The sequence below is a fragment of the Falco cherrug genome, chromosome 3, assembly GCF_023634085.1.
Source record: "Falco cherrug isolate bFalChe1 chromosome 3, bFalChe1.pri, whole genome shotgun sequence".
NCBI lineage: Eukaryota > Metazoa > Chordata > Aves > Falconiformes > Falconidae > Falco > Falco cherrug.
The window spans coordinates 70,426,487-70,433,997 of NC_073699.1; the positions used below are offsets into that span (position 1 = coordinate 70,426,487).

At 47.2% G+C, this 7,511-nt stretch overlaps 1 protein-coding gene across 4 annotated transcripts in view; it reads right to left on the reverse strand.

Moving 5' to 3' along the window:
- The window catches only part of MBP (myelin basic protein), a 120,158-nt gene extending 113,254 nt beyond the window's left edge, over positions 1-6,904 (reverse strand). Inside the window, exon 1 of one of the 4 annotated variants that reach the window (XM_055704694.1) lies at positions 6,753-6,904. The gene's annotated coding sequence lies outside the window, so the exon portion shown is untranslated. Of the gene's footprint in view, positions 1-6,012; positions 6,379-6,447; positions 6,547-6,752 lie in introns of those variants that run through there. The other 3 variants (XM_055704696.1, XM_055704693.1, XM_055704697.1) reach the window with 3 other exon arrangements.
- Positions 6,905-7,511: the final 607 nt, after the last annotated feature.

The following is a 7,511-nucleotide window of genomic DNA, read 5'->3' on the forward strand; positions in this document are numbered from 1 at the left end:
GCTTTATGTGCGTCTGTTAGTACTGATCTCTCATGCTGCCAAGCCCTTTTTTTCCAAGTGTCTGAATTCCAAATACAGCTGTAACTTGTCCAACTACATTGTTTTACCTGAGTTTTGTGACTTCTAAATAAGAAAGCATCTAAGAACACACATATTTTCACTTATGATCCAGAGATTTCAACTCTTTAGCAGTAGCCAAATGTAATGCCAGGTAAATGTATAAAAATACACCACATGCCTGAATTAATTTTAGGAATATATGTTGATGTTTATTTGCTTTGGTTTTCCTTTCCCTCTCACTTTCAAATTGTAACAGTTAGATGCTAAATGACCTCAGTTCTTAATTTCACCAATCTGGAAAGGCTTGACTTTAAACGTTCCAAAATATTTAAGCTCTCCCAAAAGTTTAAGTAACTAAATACTAAGAATTGCAATTATACACTAATAAATTTTGCAAGTGTTGGAACAAAATTCAAAAAAGTAAGATTTAAAAAAAATCTTTCCTTCCAATGTGCAAAACAGACCTAGTACAGCTGATACACTCATCAAAAACTGTTGAAATTTAAAAAAAATAATCACTATTGTACCTTCAGTCACTGTGTATTTAAAAAAACAACAACAAAAGATAAACTCTGATTTGATCCATTTTCTCAGATTTATTACTTTTCTTGCTTCTGCTCTTCGAAAGGTCTTACAAAAGCTTCAGGGGAAAACAAAAAGCAATAGTGCAGCAAAGATTTAGAAAACTAAACTTCCCTAGTGAGTTACTTCCAAATCACTTCAGGACAGAAGGAAAAAAACCTGGCTGAAAACTTCCCTGTTATTTTTTGGTTTTCTCTCACTTGCCCTTTGCGTGGGCTTCCCTGGGATACATCCAAGATTTACAGCTATTCTAAGCAACAGTGCAGGGATTTCACAGTTACTGCAACTGATGCAAATATCCTCATAGGAACAGTCTCACTTTCTATTAGCCAAAGAGTTCTCCAATTATTTTTAACTGAGCATTTTAAGAAGCATAAAGCTTTTTTCCTAATATGAGAAATCCAGAACGTTAAAATCCTAACACTGTTGTCAGGAACTGTACAAGTATCTGGTATTCACAAATTTTTAGCCGCATAAAATTGTTCATAATAGATTCAGAATCCTTTAAAGAAAACAGTAGGAAGTTGTATGTCAATCTCTGCAGAAAAGTTAAAGCAAGGATGGTCAACCTTTTACAAAAGGATCAGTCTCTCCAAACATTTCAACCATCTGAGATGATGAGGCGTAGAAAACTGAGATGAGAGTGACTGATATTTCCTGGACAAAAAGAAAATTTCTTTAAAAAAAACCCCAAACCAGCAACAACCAAACACAAAACCCAAACTTTGGAAACAGCTGGCAAAGCCAGAAAATTTAAGTAAGTGCTATTTGTTCTTCAGAAGTTAATGAAGTTTCTAATTATCGACATAACTAACTTCACAATTATTTACGACTGTTTATTTACTACTATATATTTACTACTACCCAAAAGGCCACGTGACACAAGGATTCAATCAGGATTACATTTGATATTTGCGTGGTGATGAGATGGTAGGAGAGAGAATTTTCTTCATGTGCTACTATTACATGAAATTAACCAGAGAAACAAATACAGAAAATCCACAGAAGTTAGAATGAGATTATTAAGTAAAAAGAAATCTAAAACTAAGTGTGACATAGCCTTTAATGTCACGGAATACGTAAGATTAGACAATATCATTCTCTCGCTGGGTGAGACCCACCTATAAAATTTCATGCAACTCTTTCCAACCGCAGGTAATTCTACAATGCTTAGCATACCTAAGAACATTTTCTCTAAATTCTCAGGTGGGCAAACCCCCTAGAGAACTAGATAACAATGTCGGCATTTTAATTTATAACTTAGTCAGTTTCACCATATTGTGCTCCTTTAGTTGGAACGCAGCATTCGCGTGTCCTCTCATCGGGGTGAGAAGAGTCTGCCTGCAGACTGATTAGTACAGCAAGACCCAGAAGTACAACTGAAGGCTACAATAATACCTCTCTAATGTAATATCCACTGAAGTCAGCCACTGCCTTTGGCAATTGGATCGGTCTCTCAGACATCAACTTGTTCATTTTATGCCGGTTATCTAATTAGGTCCAAATCAAGCAGTTTGTGCAGAAGGCTGGGTGCCCCAGAAAATGGGTATTAACACAAGTAATATGCAAATAAAGTACCAGAGCCTAGTTTTATCTGTCTGAAACTCCAGTTGTGTAAGTTATTCGAGCAGTCAAGCTCTAAAGTACATATTCTTTTTCTGATTATTCTTCCACTGATTGTTAACTTTTTAAAATATGTATAAATTCAGGCTTCTTCAGAAATGACAGTGTCCCACTGATTTTTTCTTGGGAAAAAAGCACCTAACAATTCTGGACAACTGTAATGGCTTTTTCCCTTTCCATCTTCAACAGAGCATTTTAAAGAAATCAGACAAACATCTGTTTTACAAAAGACTACCAACTGGCTATATTCAAAACTGCATCTAGAAGTTCCTGACCTACTGCTCTTCATCACCGGTGTCCTTTAAGTAACAGCCTCAGCACAGAAAACACAGATCACAGCTTCAATGGGACATCTTGCCTGAGAGAAAAATTATTCAGGTAATTAAACACCACAGGACTGGGCACTTTATCAATGATCCAGAAGACTGTGCTATTCTTTAATCCATGATGCAGTTTACACTTCAAACCACCTGCACGCAACACCAAAGTCTTAAACAGCAAACTTTCCAGCCTTCTCCCCATTAAACACTGGTTACACTTTCAGTGTTTTAGCCCAAGAATACTAGATTTCACGCACAGTAGTCCATATACTGTGCTGACTGTCAAAACTTGTTACTTTCTCATGTCAATTAAATCAATGTAGTTCTGATAAATAAAAATCTGAACCAAACTGCCCAAGTTCTAATAGACGAGCACTCATCTATTTTCACAGCGATTCCTTTTCGCAGGTAAGAAGTTAACAGAAAACAGGTAGCATACCATTTTGAACACTTAACAACTTTTGCTACTTATGCTGCAAGTAAGTATGAGACGTGGATTTCAGTTTAAACTGCCTTCTCTCAACCGTTTATAATGAAAGTGTTTCTTTAGTCTTAACAATCACGTAGCAGAGTAATTAAAGCCTAAACTATAATGATATGTTCTATTTGATGGAATAAATAACTGAAGTGGCTATTTCAACCATATGGGTAATTTATATTGAGTACTGAATAAAAACATCAAAAAAAAGAGTGAACAGGAAATTTGTGCATGCTCAGCAGTACTGAGACTCAAGCATCTATTTCCCAAATTCCAAGTTTCTCAAGGCAACACCAAAAGAGAACACTGTCATTCCCCTAGGATGGGTTGATCTCTTGCCTGATCCTACCACTACCACTCCATGTACCTTCATTTGTAATCCAACACAACATTAACATTCATCTTCTCAAACTCTCAGAACTGGAAAGAACTGGACGCATGTCCCAATTATGTCATTGATTCACAGGGTGACTGACGTCATGTTTTGGTGGTTGTCATGCCTTGAAAACAGATTTAATCCTTCTCTGCATGTGCAGGGTATTTTGAGTCCATGATTTTTATAATTCTGACAAACTTGTCTTTAAAAAGGATCTAAGGCCTTAGCTGGCTAGAAATCCAAGTATCATACGGGAGCTGACCTTTTGGAGAATAAAATCTAATGCAAGAACAATTCTGACATGAGAATGTTCATGAACACACACAATTTAGCAACGAAAAATACGAAACTATTTTTAAGTAATGTGCTGCAATTTCTATCGCAAAGAAAAGGGTCTGTAGTTGGCCAAAATTTATCACTACAATAATGACCATAACATTCACTACCTTAATCATAGTAATTATCATTGTAAAACAGGGGCTTTGAAAGTTTGTGTACATTCTTTAGTTGCACAGTATGGCATAAACTCTCGATTTCTGCTCTTAATTCTCTACTTATTATAAATCCAGGGAAACTGACAAGACATGACTTTTTATTCATGCCTTTCTTCCAGCTCAGTGAAAATGAATTTGAATCCACTTCATTAGGATACGTTAGAAGAGCATAACAACTCTTTGCCTTTTTTTTGTTTGTTATGTTATAAATATCAAGCTTTATTTCAGGTGGATTATCTCAGAGCATAGTGCATGAACGTTGCTTGGAAAATTAATGTATGCACGAGCCTCCGCAAACTAGAAATCTCCTTCTGACCATCTTATTAGTGATCAATAACACCTGTAAAACTCTTCACCTGGTTACGTATGTCCCCAGATACCTTTCTATTACCTTAGTAAAAGTCTACATAGCTTCAAGAACTACTGTGTAAGAGCAAAATAAAAAAAATCAACAATCTTTGTGTCTGTCAAGCACAAAGGGAGCGCTTCTACCCAAGGGAATCCTTGAGCCATAGCTACTTGGAGAGAGTATTCTGGGGAAGCATCACTGCAATCCTTCCCTATCGTGGTCCTCTCTAGGCACCTGCTCTTGGCTGCTGCCAGTAGAAATGTTGGTACATCCTGGTATGGAGTTTTTAATATTCTCATAGGTGCTCCTTGGAATAATTCAGGATGCATACTGGCAGTGCTGATGTAAACCACAAAAAAGTATACAATCCATGAAGCTCCAAGAGCTTTGACAGAGTCAAACCAGTTACCACTAACTACCCTAAGCCCATTTAAAGACTTCAGAGAACTGGTTCCTACTCAACTGCCCAAAGTAATCAAGTCATTAACACAAAAGAGGACTGTTCTCTTACTCTGTTATTATTTACCTTGACTGACAGGGAGCTTCATCATCCTTCCAGCCAGGTATTTCAAGGCTTCAGACATAACCACCCCTCAATCTACAGGTTAACTTGTCTGCATCTGTGATCCAGCAGCACTCCACAGAAACAAAATTATATTTCTTAATCTCAACATTCCAAAAATAATTAGGGGGGTTAACAGAAACAAAGCAGTGAAATATACATGCTGTCGCTCCTGACCACCCCAGACTCAATTCTGAAAAGGGGGGAAACTTCTTAACGAGAAAGCCTTTATTCTCACAGTTTCTGCATGTATTTTTTTTAAACCAACATTACCCCAAAAGTAGCCTCTGATATACTGACGGACAAACCCCAAACGTAGCATCTGATACACCGACGGACAAATGTGATGCCCACAGGAAATACTATCATGACTGACCTACTTAAAATTACAAAAATACATGTTTACGTTCTTCCCAAGACAAATCGTGCAGCGATTTTCCAGAAGTCCCCACGGGCACACGAAGGACCTGGCACTGCCGCCGCCTCAGCCCACCGCACACTGCCCGGGTCACCGTCAGCACTGCCACCCCCCCGGCCCCGCGCAGCCGGTGACACGGCGCCAGCGGCACGGCAGCTCCAAGCCGAGCCGGGCCGGTGAGGGGCGCAGGTGGCGGGCCCCGGCGGCGGGGCGCGGGGCAGGCCGGGCCCGGGGGCGCTGACAGGAGCCGGGGCGGGAAGCCTCGCAGCGGCACCCCGCAGCCGCCGCCCGGTTCCCGCAGGGCGCGCGCCGCGCTTTCCTCACACCAACTTCCAAGGGAACGCCTGGCGGGAGCCGGGCGGCGGGGCAGCACCTGCCCCGCTCCCCCAGCTCTCCGCCTTCTTCGCACCATGAGGTAAAAAACAGAAGGGGCGGGGGGGGGGGGGCGAAGAAAAATGAAAAAGGAGAAGTTGGCCGTTTCTGTTTAAAACTCCGGGCACGGCCACGATGTGAAACCGGAAGCCCGCGGTACCCGCTGCGGGCCTGCCGCTGCCGCACACCGCCCCTCCGCACCGCCCCGGCTGTAACGCGCCGCCCCGGGCGCCCCGCGCCCCTCCGCCGCGGCGACGAGGAGGAGACCCCCCGCGAGGCCGGGCCGGGCGGCTCTACCCTGCCCCCCCTTCCCCTCCCCAGCTGTCCCGCCGATGGTGGCGGGCCGCCCCGAGCGCCGCTCGCCCTATCCGCAGTTACCTGTCCCGGAGGCGGAATCAAGGGCAGAAGGGAGCCCAGGGGCTACCTATCGCTGCCCGTCCGTGCCGGCGCCACCTGCTCCAGGTGTCCCGCAGCGCCGCCCGCTCTTCGCCGAGCCCCCTGCGGCCGTCCCGCCGGCGGGGAGGCGAGGCACACACGGCGAAGAGGAAGAGAAGCGAGTCGAAACGCTGCCCCCGCCCCGGGTGAGCCGCTGGCTCTACCGCCTCCCTCCCCGGAGCACAACAACAACAAACACGGCGGAGCCCGGCGTGCGGGGCGTGCACGGCCCCGGAGCCGGCGGCGCTGGGGGGGGAGGCCCGCCAGGCCCGCACGGCCTGCCCCGCTCCCCTCCCCGCACGGCTCCCCTCCGCGAAGCCGCCGGCAGAGAAGGGGGAAAAAAACACCAAATAATAAAAACAGTAAATCACAACGCACCCGGCGTGTCCTTCCTGGGCTGCGTGCAGCGGAGGCAGCCGGGGTGCGAGAGTGCAGCACCCGCCCCGATCCCCGCCACCCACCGAGAGAGGCAGGGACGGAGCCGGGAGCGGGGGGGGGGGAACACAACCCCCGCGGCGAGGAGCGCGCGTGGGTCCCGGCCGCCACCGCCCCACCGCGCTGCCTCCGCCCGCCGGCGAGCGCGGAGCTCCCCCGACTCCGCTCGGTGTCGGCGCGGTGCCGTTTGTTCCCTGGCTTTCTCCTGCCCCCGACCCTCCCCGTGAAAGCACAGCGGCCCCCGGTACCTGCGCGGAAGGTGCGCCCCGGCGGCTGCAGCGCCGCCCGGCAGCCGCCCCCCACCAGGAAGCAGCAGCGGCGAGGGCAGCCGCCGTGCCCCGCACCCCGCCGGCGGGGGCGGCAGGACGGGGGCCCCCGAGGGCGAGGGGGGACACGAGAGCCCGTTACCGGGCCGGACGGGTACCGCTCTCCTGCCGAGTAAGGGAAGCGAGCGGGTTTGGCCCACGGGCGCCGGGTTTGGCCACGGCTCCGGCGAGCGGAGGCGAGCGGTGGCAACCTGCCTGCCGCGGGCCGGTAGCTCGCCCCTATTACTTGGCCTGGGGCGGGTTAAGACACCCGACTCCTGGGAAGGAAAAGCTTTCCTGTATAACATATAATATATTCCTACATATACCCAAAGCCACGCACCCGCCGCCCGTGCCGTGCCGGGGCAGAGCCCGCCCCCCGGGGCATAGCTCGCTGTCCCACCGGGAACCGCGGCTACGGAGCGGCCGCCCGCAGCCCCGCGACTCGGTACCGCGTTAGCGTGAGACGCAGGCGAACTGCGGCCGCCTCCGTGGGAGCAAGTTTGAGAACATGAACCCCGGGGCAGGGGCTGTTCGGGGTTCAGAGCAAAGAGAAACCGTCTCTTGAATTTCATCGGACATTCTGGGCGGCGGGGGGGCAGCTCGCTTTTATGAGGGCCAAAACGCAAAAGTAGGAAGTAAATGTATAGATGACTGCTTTTTTAAGAAGTCACTTCATTTGGAAGGTTCGTTGGTGATTAC